The sequence below is a fragment of the Dermacentor albipictus genome, chromosome 5, assembly GCF_038994185.2.
Source record: "Dermacentor albipictus isolate Rhodes 1998 colony chromosome 5, USDA_Dalb.pri_finalv2, whole genome shotgun sequence".
Classification (NCBI taxonomy): Eukaryota; Metazoa; Arthropoda; class Arachnida; order Ixodida; family Ixodidae; genus Dermacentor; species Dermacentor albipictus.
In genome coordinates this window covers 70,437,648-70,453,343 of record NC_091825.1, presented here as the reverse complement: position 1 = coordinate 70,453,343, position 15,696 = coordinate 70,437,648, and the positions used below count along the sequence as shown (strand labels likewise).

General features: G+C 46.3%; 1 long non-coding RNA gene across 1 annotated transcript in view; it reads left to right on the top strand.

Moving 5' to 3' along the window:
• LOC135899776 (uncharacterized) overlaps positions 1-14,449 on the top strand; it is a 138,483-nt gene extending 124,034 nt beyond the window's left edge. Inside the window, exon 3 of the long non-coding RNA XR_010563722.2 lies at positions 14,319-14,449. This is a non-coding gene — a long non-coding RNA (uncharacterized lncRNA). The remainder of the gene's footprint in view (positions 1-14,318) is intronic.
• The last annotated feature ends 1,247 nt before the right edge of the window (positions 14,450-15,696 follow it).

Genomic DNA, 15,696 nt, shown 5'->3' with positions numbered 1-15,696 from the left:
AGCCATAACAGAAACATGGCTCACACCTGATATTTTTGATCACGAGTTCGCAGCGCCCAACTATTCTGTGATCCGGAAGGACCGCCCCACACGTGGTGGTGGAGTGGCGTTATTGATAAAAGAGGGCCTTTCCTTTATAGCCCTTCCAGAGGTACAAGGCAATGAGGCCATTTTTTGTAAACTTCTTTGTGACGGCACAAACGTATTCATAGGTTGTGTTTATCGAAGCCCAAACTCTGATGATGCTTCTATCAGTGTCATTGATGATTACATAGAACGCCACGTGTTTGGTTCCCGCGTTGTCCTTTTGGGCGACTTTAATCTGCCAGACATTAACTGGAATAGTATGTGCTACTCATCATCAGCTTCGGATGCATTGCTTGACCTCATGCTAACCTTCAATCTTCATCAGATCGTTTCATGCCCCACCCGCTCACAGGGAAATACTCGGAACATACTAGATCTAATCTTTTTCAGTAACCACTTCGACATAAATCGCATAAAAACTGATGTAGTTCATGGTATATCAGACCACGACGTACCAGTGTGCATCGTGCCTCTTGGTGGCAGCATAACCACTCATTCTTCTGTATCTATAGTAACAGACTTCGAAAACGCTGACGATAACAGCATACTAATGCACCTCGCTCATGAATTCCAGCATTTTTCAGAAATTGGCTCCGATGCTTCAGTAGATGTAAATTCCCTTTGGTTTCACTTCAAATCGGTTGTACTTTACTGCATCACTCACTACGTTCCTACAAAAACAAAGCGTCCTCCAAAAAATAATCCATGGATCACGCGAGAAGTTATTCAAGCAAAGCGACGTTTGAAAAGGTTACGTAGGGCAATAAAAACAAAAGGTTGTGCAGAATCCAGAATTCAGAAATTACCGGATGCCATCGCTGAATTCAAGCTTAAAGCTAAACGTGCTAAACAGCACTACTTTGATGTAACACTACCTAATTTTCTTGTTAATAACCCTCAGAGGTTCTGGAATTACTTTCGTACTAATAAAAATACTACATCACATTCTCTTCCCGAAGAAAAAACTGCTAAGGCTAACGCATATAACGATTTTTTTCGGTCAGTGTTCACTACAGATGATAACATTATTCCCCCATTTGCAACGCAACATCACGCGAAAATCGATAAACTAGACATTACGGATGCCGGTATTTTCAATCTACTGCTTAAACTTGACCCCAAGAAAGGTAGTGGCCCCGACGACGTACCCAATACTTTCCTCAAAAGATATGCAGAGTGGTGCAGTAAATACCTTGGCCTAGTCTTCCGGAAATCACTTAAGACTTCGCAACTACCTCATGATTGGAAAATTGCAAAGGTAATCCCGATTCACAAGGGAGGTGACACAACATTACCTTCAAATTTCAGACCCATTTCACTAACGAGCACGTCATGTAAACTTCTAGAACACATAATCTTAAAGCACATGACCGTATTCCTAGAACGCATTAATTTTTTCTCACCCAACCAACACGGTTTTCGCAGTGGTCTATCGACAGTAACCCAACTAACGGAACTAGTCCACGATCTTGCTATTACAGTTAATAACAGCGGTCAAACTGACTTGATACTACTCGATTTGTCCAAGGCTTTCGACTGTGTATGTCACAGCAAATTAATAGCTAAAGTTGAAAAGGTTTTTGGTATAGGAGAACTTTCTGCTTGGATAAAAGGTTTCTTAAGTAACCGCTCGCAATTTGTGGTCTACGAAAAAACTCTTTCTAACACAGTCGCAGTAACATCCGGAGTCCCCCAAGGGTCTGTGCTTGGACCATTGCTTTTCTTACTCTATATTAACGATATCACAGCTAACATCAATTGCAATATAAAGCTATTCGCAGACGACTGCGTCATATACAGAGAAATTAACAATTACAATGATCATATTAAATTAAATGATTCTCTAGCTGACATAGCTGATTGGTGCTCCAAATGGCAGATGCAAATAAACATACAAAAGTCCGCGATCATGTCTGTAACCAGGAAAACGGTATCATCAATTTTTGTTTACACAATTAATGGCACTCCACTTAACAGAGTTGTAGAACACAAATATCTAGGCGTTACATTAACCTCGGAGCTCAAATGGGACAACCATATCAGTAATATAATCTCAAAGGCGCTGCGCAAACTATTTTTCTTAAAAAGAAGCCTGGCGCTCGCAACCAAGTCAACGAAGCTGCTAGCCTACACATCATTTGTAAGGCCTGTTCTCGAATACGCTAACACAGTCTGGTTTCCGCATACACAGACTAACATAAGTAAGCTAGAATCAATACAAAGGAAAGCTGTGAGGTTCATCCATAACAAATATAGACGTACAGACTCGCCAACACATCTTTTAACCCAGTCTGGTTTGCGAACGCTATCCACAAGAGCGAAACACGCTCGCTTAAAATTCTTGTTTCAACTACTAAAAAATAACTATAGAATAGATACCTCCCGATACATTTCATTCTCCGAAACTCGAGCTACACGTAACAAGCATGCGCACACATTGACAGAATACACATGCAAAAATGACACATTTAAGTATTCTTTTTTCCCGCTCGCGATAGCAGAATGGAACCAACTTCATCCTGCTATCACCAACATTGAATCATTTTCCGAATTTATCTCACAAATAGAAAAAACTGTGTGTGAATAACAGTACCTATTATGCATGCAGGGACACCGGCACAGATTGCTTTATTCGTTAGGAAATTTTAATAAACACTCTAATTTTCGACAGCTTATTCGTTTGCCATAATGATTCCCTAACACTCGTAGTTTATTTTAGCTATTTCTGTTTTATTACTAGCCCTTAGTAATATCTGTGCTTTTGTTATAAAGCATTTTGCTCTTTTACATCTTTTTTTATTATTTACTGTTACGTTTAATCTTATCATGGTTTACTTGTATAGTACTATGTATAACTTGCACTGCTTATGTCGTTTTCTTACTTTTTGTATAATCTATACTTTGATTTCTTTGCATTGTACAAATGAATTATTGTACTGCCCAACTGCCACGCTCTCGAAGGAGAGCAGCAGTATTGAAAATAAAAATAAATAAATAAATATCGTAATTTCGCTGCGGGCGCTCAGACCGACTGCACGCGTACGCACTTATAATGGTGCTTTATTTAAACTGAAAATTTATATTGACACTCTTTTGCTACGTATACATATTTCAAGCATGGGTTATACATGACACCTTCAGTTTTGCTGTCGTTGTCAAGTGCGTCATCTACTAGCGAGCGCGCGTTCGTTGCGCAGACGCTGGCGGACGCCCAGTTTTCCTTGCAGAAAATTTGTGCAGTAAAATTTTTTATGGTCCACTCGCTTTGGTGCACCCCCGACTATTGTGGAGTGGTACAGATTGTAGTTTCAGCCTGGCGAACTGCTATTTTTAACACTGTTTTCTAAGAGTGACAAGTAAGTTTTGCCACAGACGCCGCATATCTGTAACATGAAGCTAGGAAGGAAAATTTCGCTGATATTATGTCATTTTACGTGCTCTTGTTGGTGCAATATCGATCAGGGACAATTATCAAAGAAAACAGTAAAATTATAGCGAAATAAGGCATATTTATTGCCTGTGTGGTGCGAAGAGTTGCAGATGTCCAATGCACCTCTACGTAAATCTGAGGGTACATAGACATTATATCAAAGACAAACATGGAAGGAAAAAATTATCGAATATTCTAAATTCACTGATTGAAAAATAAAAACTCCCGACCGGAATAAGCGTGTTTCTTTTAAAAGCTCCACCAGTCCCAGGTGACCCGATCGACTTTCCGAGAAAAGGAATCAAGGCAGTTACTGGACGTTAACATGAATAATAAGAAATATAATATGAAATACATTGCATATGTACTCCGACTGAATAGGGGAGACCGGGAAGTCTTTACCAATGTAATATTCGTGGTTTGTCTGGCGATCTTCAACGTGGCCGCAGGCGAAATGAAGTAGAAACAAATAGTCGGATCGAATGGTATTTTCTGTTCAGCAGGTCGTATTCGACTTCAGAATTCACTATTAAAAATATCGAAGAGCCGTTTCCATTTGAATGTATCGCATAACAAACAGCACTTTCGAAGTCTTCAAGGTGAGGGACCGATGCAAGTGGGGATTGTTATTCCGAATGATTGTAATACTGGTGAATCGTTGATATTGCGCATAGGCGCACAAGTTCCTGAGGGAATTAACGCACGGGTGCTAATTGATTGTACTGAACAAGTTCGCAGCTGTCATTCAATATAAACATCCCGTTTTGGGCAAGCCTGTAAATCTGCTAACTTGATTCATGGAAGGAAAACGTTTTTTGACAGTATCACCATATCCGACACCCATTAAAACTGGCTGCTGTTAAGAACGGCCCACTGAGGTGCAAGTTTTGCCAGCCTGTTGCGACAGCGGCGTCAACTTTTCTTGGAAAGCCACCATTACGCTCTTGTCTCGGCGCCATTGTGACTAAACGTGATCGGCGGATCAACTATTGTTACTGAACCCGTCACCGCCGACCTGATCTGGTATGAGCGGGGGGTTGCCGAGGGAACGTCTCCGGAGGCCCCTTCCCACGCGCCGTTCAAGGCACAAGGCAATGGACAACCGGCGGCCGCGCTGCGGGGGTCAGCTCGGGGAATCGGATGTGCCGTTCCTGACGTCAGCTCCGAGTTCTGCGAAGACCATCTGACGTCGATTGGGGACCGTGAACCTCGCGCAAAGAGGCGTGTGTGTAAGCCCTCACCTACGGTGCCTGGTCGAACGTTTCCCTCACCTTGGGATGGAGGGAGGACCGAGTGTTTGTGAACCGCTGTTGTGCGGCTGCTCAGTGTACTTTCTCTCGCAGTCATGCTAGACTGATGAACTGCAACGTCCTCATGCAGATACTGTAAATAAGCCTATATTCCTAGTTCTCATTGATAAGCAGTCCTTCCCTTCAACAACATCCTCTGCGTGGATAAGTCAGACGACGGCATGGGCCAGCTACCATCTAATTCATGCCCGACTCCAATCTTGACAACTGGTAACGAACGGTGGGATTGACCTCCCCATTCCCACACTGCCGGATGTGGTACCACATCTACATTCTTCCACGAACAGAACAAATCTACAAATATTTCTACGTGTATCTGAGGCATGCGGTTCCTTTAATTGCTTCTTTATTGTTCTCATGATAGCGCACCGGATAACTGAAAGCAGCCATTTATAATACAGAAACGGCTTAGTTGAGCGGACGTAAAGCTGGGACCACCATTAAATTGAGGCATGAAATATAAGATAAGCGCAACTTGTTTGTCTCAGAAATCAGACTCTAGAATAATGTCTTTCATTTACACCCCTTGAAGAAAGCCGAAGAACGCAGCTACCTCTTTTTTTGTATTCTTAAATTTAAAAATCTGGCATTTTACCTATGCGACATGATTATGAAGCACCCGGTTCATTTCTCATCACTTGGGGTTCTTTCACGTGCGCCTAAACAGAAGTACACGAGTGTTGTTTTTTTTTTCTTTTATTCCGTTCCCATCGAATTCTACGACCTCGTTCGAACCCGTGAGCTCGAGTTTAGCTGCACATCATATCCAATATGTAGCTACTAATTAGGCTACCACGCCGCCTTTCTTTTTCGTTGTTGTTGCTAAGCATGGACTGGGCAAAAAATTTCACACGGCTTACGGGCCAAAGATTAGCATGTATAGTGGCTACCTACAACTCTTTTTGGCGCCCGAGGTCCGGCGACAATAAACGAAACCGTACAAATTACTCCGCATTCAGTTATGCGTTGAAGACAGAAACATGAATGAAATGCTGCACTGCAGTTTCTTTTCTGTTCTATAAGAACACTTTCTGTAAATCCGAGTACAGGGTGCCGGATGGGGCAGATATGTTTTATTTGTTTGAAGCGGCAAGCAGGAAGTTTATCTGTTTTTCCGTCTGCGTTTCGCAAAACCTACTGATGGAAAACTATATGCGCAAAACTACACACGGAAGATACACGCTGCTTGAAGATCAAGAAAATATTTGTACTGTAAAGGGAACTAAAATAACATGGCAGAATGGAAGCCGACACAGCGGCATTAAACCGCTCGAATCACCGAGCGGAATTTAAAAAAAAATGAAGTGAAATAAAAACGAGAACGAAAAGCATCAATTCTTAAGGCATAAACACGTGTCATGTCCAGTTATAAACTGCGTTTGAGCGGCCTGAATGCACATAGCTACCAGCGTGCGAAGTAGTACGAATGACCCTTCCGATAAGTATCGCCCACATTTTCCAACGGCGCGACCTTGATGCGGCCGAATCCACTTAAGCATAGAGTTACTATACCGACTCTAGAGAACAAGATACCCATAGGGCTCATGCATTGAAATCGGGAACCGCAAAGCGCGGTAGGAGACAATATACAGACGAGGGTCCCAAAGTCGAAGACTGCAACGGGACCTTCGAGATTCGCTGCACACATTTGTGACCAGAAAAGACACGCCACATAAAATGGTATGCAGGGAAGTGTTGAAAATCTTGCACAGTTAATAAAACGCCCACGCTATTAATATGTTGGTTCATGCACTCGATTTCTTCCGTATTAGGCACTCGCCTGATGATTGCTTCTTGGCACAGAAATACTCGGCATCAGGCTGTTTTTCTGATCTGGTCTTTGTAAAAGCAGCATTGTTCAAAGTGCAACGATTAGACAGATTTTATGGCTTGCTTGTAGATTCGCCAGTACAATTCTGGTGCGCTGCTTCACCTGTCCAGCAATTCGCTACCGAAGGGAAACCTGCAAATAAGAACATCGCTCCGCACGTAAAAAAATGCTCTACTACTACGCTTCTCAAACGATTGCGATGCATCACAAGAGCTGTATGCTCGCGTGATGTTCTGAACAAAAAGATACATTCGTTCACTTACATGTGAAGGTATATGCTAGAGCACTTCGGTTCTTGGGGTGCACAAAAGGCACGAATGTGCCATAGAGCCCGATGTCGTCGCGCGATCACATGTCAAACCTAAACTGTACGATAGTACTAATCCAAAAACACAGAGATCCGAAACCAAAATTCGCGCTATGCTTTGTTGAAACAATGCGTACACGTGATCCACACAAATTACGCGCTTAGCAATCGCTTTCTGTGAACTTAGCATCCCCACATCCTCGTCATAAACCGATCAGTGGGGGTATTCTGTAAGAGTCCACCTAATGGACTGTCCATTTCCAGCTGCTGCTGATTGAACGCAGCTGTACGAGCTGCCCTAGCCAGTCAGCAGAGGCCGAAATGGACGTTCCACTAGGTGGACTCATACAGAATACCACCCCCCCCCATCCCAGGTATGCCTTTCTTAATGATAAAGCATAAGGTGACCTCTGCTTGTTTTCAGCCCTTTCAAAGTAATTGAGCTGTCCACATTGACAAGTATACAGGGCGGTGCCCTAGTGGGTCCCCTTTTTCAGCCCAGCTTTTCCTCTAGAGTTGGTTGTATTAACTCTATGCACTTAAGGTACCTCTTTAGTTTTTAAGGTAGAGAGATCTGCCGCGCGCGCTACCAAGGAAGTTCTTGTAGCAGACGGCGCCCACGTTAAATCATGGCGCCGCGGCATTCACCAGGTGAACAAATATCTGCACATGCGCGGAAATAAAACCTACTGGTGCCTGACTGTGCTGAAAAACGAAACAAGGGCCAGAACTGCTAAAACCAGTCCTTGAATTTCTAATAAGAGCTGTAAGAAAAATGCTCAAGAAAGCGGAATGAGTGCTGGATCGGCTCGATTTCGCATGTTTACATTTCGTTCGTTTGCACTTGTATTAAATTACATTACACTTTTACAGCATAAATTATCTGCATATATTTAATAAGAGCATGAAGTTTGGATTTACTTGCATTTCATGAAAGAGTCGAAGCACTTGACGGTGAACAACACGGAGTCGGAGCCGAAGACAACGCGAGACATGTTTTGCGTCTATTCGCGCGAGCCTGGGTGATTGCTTGCGCTTACTTTTGTTTGCTCTGTGACTTTTTTGCTTATAAGGGTGCTGCGCACACATAGCGATTTTTTTTAATGCGAGGATAAATGCCTCAGGGTATACAAGGGTATGGGATGGGGGTGAATAAGGATGATTAAATGAATGAAAAAAGATTTGCTGACCTAATGAAGTCCAAGAGGGATCGATAATGCAGTCCCTGCGTCCAAGCAGTGTAGTGGCTGAGATTATGCGGCGAGAGTCCCGCTGCTGCGACGTGCCGGAGCCTCGTCGGTGTTGGTGCAGGGCAAACCCACAGCAGGTGGTGGATGTCGGCTTCAACATTTCGCGACTTGCAGAGTGGACACTCAGGACGAGGATATAGCGGGCGAAAGTGCGGCCAATTCCTAGTCATGGCAGGAGTGAGGGCAACCCCGACCCGGATCCTCCGAAGCGCAACCTCCTCTGCACGGGTAAGACCGCGGGGAAGGTTTACCGCACACGGAGGTATGAGAGCATGTGTGCGGCGCCGGAGGTGCTCCTTTCTTGTTAAAAGGAGGGTGGCATCATCTAGGTGAAAGAGTTGAGGCAGTGACGATGGAGAGGTCGCTAGACGGGTCGCAGAATCCGCACGGCTTTAGAAGCGCTTGCTTTTAACGAAGAATGCGTGTGAAAATAAAGGCTGACAGTGGCTCGGACCGAAAAACTTTCGATAGAAAGTTGCTGAAACGTGTGATCCTCACGGCAACTAAACAACATCCTGTGTGTGTATGTGTTGAAATGGGTGCGCCAAGTTTTCTTGCCACTGAGCGTGTCTGTCGTGTAGTGATTACTCGACGACTGTTGTGTTTTGCGGTTCAGTGCTACGAGCGAGTGCAACTGTCGTGACATTCTAAAGCGGTGGTATGGATCGTGTCAGCCACTCTTCCTCGATCGTGTTCGGGCTACCAGCGGCACACCAACATCGAGCGTAGTGTGCGCGCGTGAGTGAATGCGGTTGACGGTTCTCGTAAACCATGTGACGTCGCCACGTAAACTTGAATCGTGACGCGAATTATGTTTATGCCTTTTCGGCTTGCCTTTGCCCCTTCGTGCACCGCTAAAGCCCCTTAGGAATTAGATGGACCTTATACAAAACGCATGCGAATTGCCCTAGCTATTACTGCACTTTGTTTTGCTGGCAATTCGTGTGTCGCTTCTGGCATGTTTCTTGTATTAATTTGCAGTTGTGCCTTTTTCATCAGTAGAATGACATCGCCGATTACTGAAGCATTTTTGAGGGTAAGGTAAACTCGGAAGGAACGAGCTCACAGCTGCATGTAATGTACTTTGACATATTGCTTTTTACTTTATTATTTGATGGTGAGTAGCAGTGGCTATGTATTTGTTTTTAGAAGCAGAGTAATGCAGGCCCTTAGGAGTATATTTATTCACATATGCAATGCACGAAATACGATTAGGACATGCAGAGTTGGAAATGATTTTTTGGACACATTGTAAGGCGCAGTTAACAACGCACGCACAAACACAGGAAAGTGTAAAAGTAGAATTTACTGCTGAAATTTATGAATTCCCATACCACGTAACGCAATGCGAATATTTGTCAGCGAGTTAATGCGCTTCTGCTGGGATATTTACTTGCATGCTAAGTCATACTGCATGTGCTAAGTCAACGGGCTCATAGTGCACTAAAATTAATAATCTTCACAAGCTTCGACCGTCAACATTCATGCGCGCGAATGAAATACTATCACAGCTCTGCACACACATGTATATACTTTCTCTCGCACCTTTGTATCGCTGTACATTACTTTCCTCGCATAGTCGTGCAGTTACTGACGGTTCAGTCTTACCGTCCAATTCTATGCAACCACATTTATCTTCTCGTTAGGTTTTGATTGTCGTGCGGGATACAAAATAACTTCTTGCTATCCTCCGTCTGATCTCGGCACCTACCCGCACAGCAACAAGACATTTCGGCCCTTCGCATCCTAGGTCATACTGAGCTATTCAGCGGGCTCATAACGAACTAAAATGAATAATCTTCCCTAACTTCGGTCATTAACATTCATGCGCGCGAGCTTAATACTATCGCAGCTCGACACATGCACGTGTATATTTTCTGTAGCACCTTTGCATCGTTATAGGTTACTTACCTCTCATAATCGTGCAGTTACCGACGGTTCAAGGTCCTTCCGTCCAATTCCACGCAACCATACTTTTCTTCTGGTTAGGTTGTGTTTGCTGCGCGGGATGCAAAATGTCTTCTAGCAGTCCTCCATCCGGTTTCGGCACCCAACCGCACAGCAACAAGGCATTTCAGCCCTCCCGGAACGAAATTATCGCAGCAATGTGCATGGCACAACCGGCGAAACGCGCGCTCTCCGCACGGCGCGCCGGAACTTGCATGGCGGCACAGGGGCAGGGAAAGGTCACATGTGACTGATCAGCCTATCACTGGTGCCATCGACTGGATAAAAGCCTTTACGCACTTCAAAATTATAGAGGCACTTTAAATCTGCTTCGATCTCAGCGCTGCCACAGTAATTTTGTCGTCACGCGTCTCACTGCAAAGCAAAGCATGCGCCGGCCCAGCCGCTCTTCACACTCAATCGTATTCTAGTACACTGAAGTGCAATCATCCAAGCGTCCACCATTGCATCGCAGAATGGCGGCCGTCAGCTGTTGCTCTACTTTGACTAGCATGTTCGTTTCAGCGCTTATTGACCGGCTACCCTAGCTTATCTTTTTCGTGCTCTAGACGGTCTAATTGGGAGCCTATAGCACACACATATCATACACGCAAAATTTTCGCCCTTAGCATCGCTTATTAACTCAAACCGCGTTACATCCAAAGGGTAGCTAGAGACACTCGCACCCCATACAACGCACGTTAGGACTGCTCCTTCTATTCATTATCTTCACTAATAGCTTCACTAAAGGTGACGACATAGGTTAGCGCTCATTGTGGATATGTGGGCTCCAGTATCAATTAATGCCGTGAACGGAACATTTACGTCTACTGCAATTAGGTTCGTGTTGGTGAGGAGCGTCAACGGAGGATTTGGACAGGATGAACGTGATGCAGTACTACCTCCAAGAGCTGCATGACCCAGTTTTCCGTCCGTCGGTTTGGCGAGGAAAAGCGGCGAGGTTAAGGTGACGGGGAGCGACGGCGTTGAGGCGACGGTGATCGCACGCAGGAGCGGCTGTCAGGGGCATCAGAAGTAAGGTACAGACGGCGAGGTGAATAACGCCGAGCGTCAGCGTATGGCCGAGAAGCAGGGAATGAGCTCCAGTACGGTGGCATCCAGGTGGTGCGGCAGTGGCGGGATACATGACCAAGGCGGTGGCAGTGGGAGCAGATCGGCTTGTCGTCGGGGGTTCGCCATTCAGCAGGATTGCGTGGTCTGGGGGAGAAATACTGGTCATTACAGGTTGTGGACATGGAAAGGGCTGCCGAATCAGGTCGGGAGACAGAGCAGGTGGTAGTGATGCCAAGGTTTGCAATTTCTTGACGCACAGCTGCTTGAATAACGGAAATACTGCGGGCCGCTTGGTCAAAGGTACCACCAGGGAGTAGTGGATTAAGGGGGCCGGACTCACCACTTCAATCTCACGGCGAACGATACGTGTGATGTTCTATTGCAATGGTCGTGTGGCGGTAAGAGTGGTACAGGAGGACGTGGCAGGGACGTTTGGGAGCCGGGAAAACTGTGGGACGCCGCCGCGGCTTTTGGCTACCTCGAAGCGGCGGCATTCTTTGACGATGGTGTCGACGGTACAAACGTCATTATAGGCGAGTAAATTGAAGGCATCATTTGCGATGCCTTTTAGGATATGGCTCACCTTGTCAACCTCAGTCATGTGCTGGGCGACTTTCCGGCAAAGCGCGAGCACTTCCTGTATGTGGGAGACATACGATTCGGTCGACGACTGCACACGGGCGGCATGCTGCTTTCGCGCAGCCTGTTTGCAACCTGACTGGTTGCCAAATAGGTCACGAAGGCGCTCTTTGAAAATGTCCCAGGTGGAGAGCTAAATCTCATGGGTGCGAAACCATGCACGCGGTGTCCCGTCCAGATAAAGATCACATTGGCAAGCATGATGGTAGAGTCCCAGTGGTGGCTTTGGCTGACACGCTCATACATCCTTAGCCAGTCGTCGACGTCAACGTCATTTTCGGTGGAGTATGTCCCAGGATCACGGAGACTAGGAACCGTAACGTACGTTGTGGTTGGCGCCGCAGGTGTAGGTAGTGACGGGATGGTTTCAGTGGAAGCCATGGCTGTGAAAACGACAGTGCGGCCGCTTCGGAGCTCCGTGGCGAGGACGGGGAACGTTCCACCTCAACCACAATGTTACGCGAAGGACGAGTCAATAAGACGAGCAACTATTTACAGGTTATATTTACAACAGCAGTGGTGGCGCTTACCGGTCAGTTTCGCAGCGCGAGCCCAGTTCGTTCTTCCTCCTCTTTTCTCGAGTGATAGCAGCCACACACCTTGTCCAAACAATTAAATACCACAGGCGTGTAGGAATACTATAAGAAGCCAACAAGGACACCAAGGACAACGCAGGGAAAATTAATTGTACTTTGAAATTGAAATAAAGAAATTAAAAACTAATGGAATTGAAAGTGGTTGAAAAAGCAACTTGCCGTAGGCGAGGAATGTTCCCATGCCTTCGCATTACACGTGCGATGCTCTAACCAATTGAGCTACGGCGGCGCCACTTCCCCGTCTACTTTCCAGGGTATTTATGTGCTGCTACTAGGACTAACCCGGAGAGCGTTAGCCAGCGCCACCACTCGCAAATTGGTTAGGGCATCACAGGCCTAATGCGGTAACGCGGATTCGTTCCCCACCTGCGGCAAGTTGTTTTTTCATTGACTTTCAAATCCATTAACTTATGATTTTTTTAGTTCATTTAGTAAGTAAAATAATGTCCCCTGCGTTGTCCTTGGTGCCTCTGATTGTTGGCTTCTTATAATACAGATAAAGCAACAAATACGAATCCGTGCGCGGTAAGCTGAGCCGCGGTTTCCGTCCTCGCGGGCCTGATCTCACCCACTGACATGCTCCGGGCTATCGCGCAATCGGCTAACAGCGTCGCGGGAAAACATCGTGAACGACGCACTCCCGCTTCCAATGGCCAGGCGCAGTTTTAACGACGTCACGTTGCACACTCTCAGGATACTGCAGCGCGCAGGTGGGGCGCCAAATGACCCTCGACCTGAATTCCGAATCTCTAATTGCTCGATGTTGCGTCTTTTTCCCCTGATTATTTTTTGGGGGAACTGAGCGTAGCCCTCGAACCCAGTGAAACCTCGGTCGCTTTCGCCATGTTGTGTGGTAGGTGTTTATTTGTGGACCGTTTGTGATGCCCAGAAGTGTTTCCTAAACGAGCGCTGTGAATGGGAAGCGGCGCTGTTTAGAGCGGCGTTCATTAGACTGCGAACAGAAGCTGGGCATTCGGTGCGTGTTTATTCGTTCGGTTCTTCCCACCGCGTTATTCTAGCGCTCGACTTGTTCAAGTTGCGTTTTGTTTTCTTCAAGTATCAACCAGCTCGCTCGTATAAGCGCTGCTACGCAAGCAGGTACTGCAAGATTACCACAAGTTCATTCTTAGCCGTTCACGCTGTTTATTTTAGAACTCAGCTCTTAAACGCCCGTTCCTGCGGCGACCTTCGGCGTAACTGAGAGCGCAGCGAAAGATGAAAGCGAACGCAGAGCGCAGCGAGGAGGGGGGCATAAAAGACGCGAGGAGGAAAGTGGAGAGGAATGTGCGGCGCAACCAGGAAGCGGAATCATCCTCATCATCAGCCTAGTTACGCCCACTGCAGGGTAAAGGCCTCTCCCATACTTCTCCAACTACCCCGGTCATGTACTAATTGTGGCCATGTTGTCCCTGCAAACGTCTTGATGTCATCCGCCCACCTAACTTTCTGCCGCCCCCTGATACGCTTCCCTTCTCTTGGAATCTAGTCCCTAACCCTTAATGACCATCGGTTATCTTCCCTCTCCATCACATGTCCGGCCCATGCCCATTTCTTTTTCTCGATTTCAACTAAGATGTCATTTAACCGCGTTTGTTGCCTCATCCAATCTGCTCTTTTCTTATCCCCTAACGTTACACCGATCATTCTTCTTTCCATAGCTCGTTGCGTCTTCGTCAATTTCAGCAGAACCCTTTTCGTAAGCCTCCAGTTTCTGCCATATGTGAGTACTGGTAACACACAGCTGCTATACACTTTCCTTTTGAGGGGTAGTGGCAACCTGCTATCCATGATTTGAGAATGCCTGCCAAATGCACCCCAGCGCATTCTTATTCTTCTGGTTATTTCAGGAAGCGGAATACGGAGGAGGAAATGGCGAAAGGGTGAGGAGAGAAGCGGAGTGCCGGCAAGAGCAGGCATGCGGCCAGCGGGGAAACACAGAGTTGGCGTTGGCTCCACTGCGCAAGAACTACTTTGCCTGCGGCGACGCTGCCGCTACAGAATGCGCGGCGCGAGAGCCACGCGATCCCGCGTTCACGCTTTCTTTCCGAACAATGAGCGACGCACCCGGTGTAAATGCTCAATCTGCCGCTGCCGCTAAACGATCTGCCAGAGCAGAGGCTCAGCACCACCGCCGAGAGTACCTTGTCATTCCAAATCAAATTCTTTGCCATAATATATCATGAACTCAACCCGCCGTGGTTGCTCAGTGGCTATGGTGTTGGGCTGCTGAGCACGAGGTCGCGGGATCGAATGCCGGCCACGGCAGCCGCATTTCGATGGGGGCGAAATGCGAAAACACCCGTGTGCTTAGATTTAGGTGCACGTTAAAGAACCCCAGGTGGTCAAAATTTCCGGAGTCCTCCACTACGGCGTGCCTCATAATCAGAAAGTGGTTTTGGCACGTAAAACCCCAAATATTATTATTATCATGAATTCAAAAGACCTCAACAGCTGCCTGGAAATTCGCATTAAGAAGTATTGTAATCATCGAGGAAGCTTTTTTTAGCCTATGCTGTGAACGCAAGCGTTAGGCCAAGTGGTAGACTGTACACTCTTCCCTTTCTTCACACGCACAAGCATACGCACACGCGTGGGCTCACACACACACTTCCCAACTGTAAATCGACAGGGAGAAAACGAAAGCATTTTCTCTTTCCGCTCGTCTAATCATCGTCGTCATCATCATCATCATCATCATCATCATCAGCCTGGTTGCGCCCACTGCAGGGCAAAGGCCTCTCCCATGCTTCTCCAACAACCCCGGTCATGTACTAATTGTGGCCATGCCGTGCCTGCAAACTTCTTAATCTCATCCGCCCACCTAACTTTCTGCCGTCCCCTGCTACGCTTCCTTTCCCTTGGGATCCAGTCCGTAACCCTTAATGACCATCGGTTATCTTCCCTCCTCATTACATGTCCTGCCCATGCCCATTTCTTTTTCTTGATTTCAACTAAGAGGTCATTAACTCGCGTTTGTTCCCTCACCCAATCTGCTCTTTTCTTATCCCTTAACATTACACCTATATCATTCTTCTTTCCATAGCTCGTTGTGTCGTCCTCAATTTGAGTAGAACCCTTTTCGTAAGCCTCCAGGTTTCTGCCCCGTAGGTGAGTACTGGTAAGACACAGCTATTATATACTTTTCTCTTGAGGGATAATGGCAACCTACTGTTCATGATTTGGGAATGCCTGCCAAACGCACCCCAGCCCATTCTTATTCTTCTG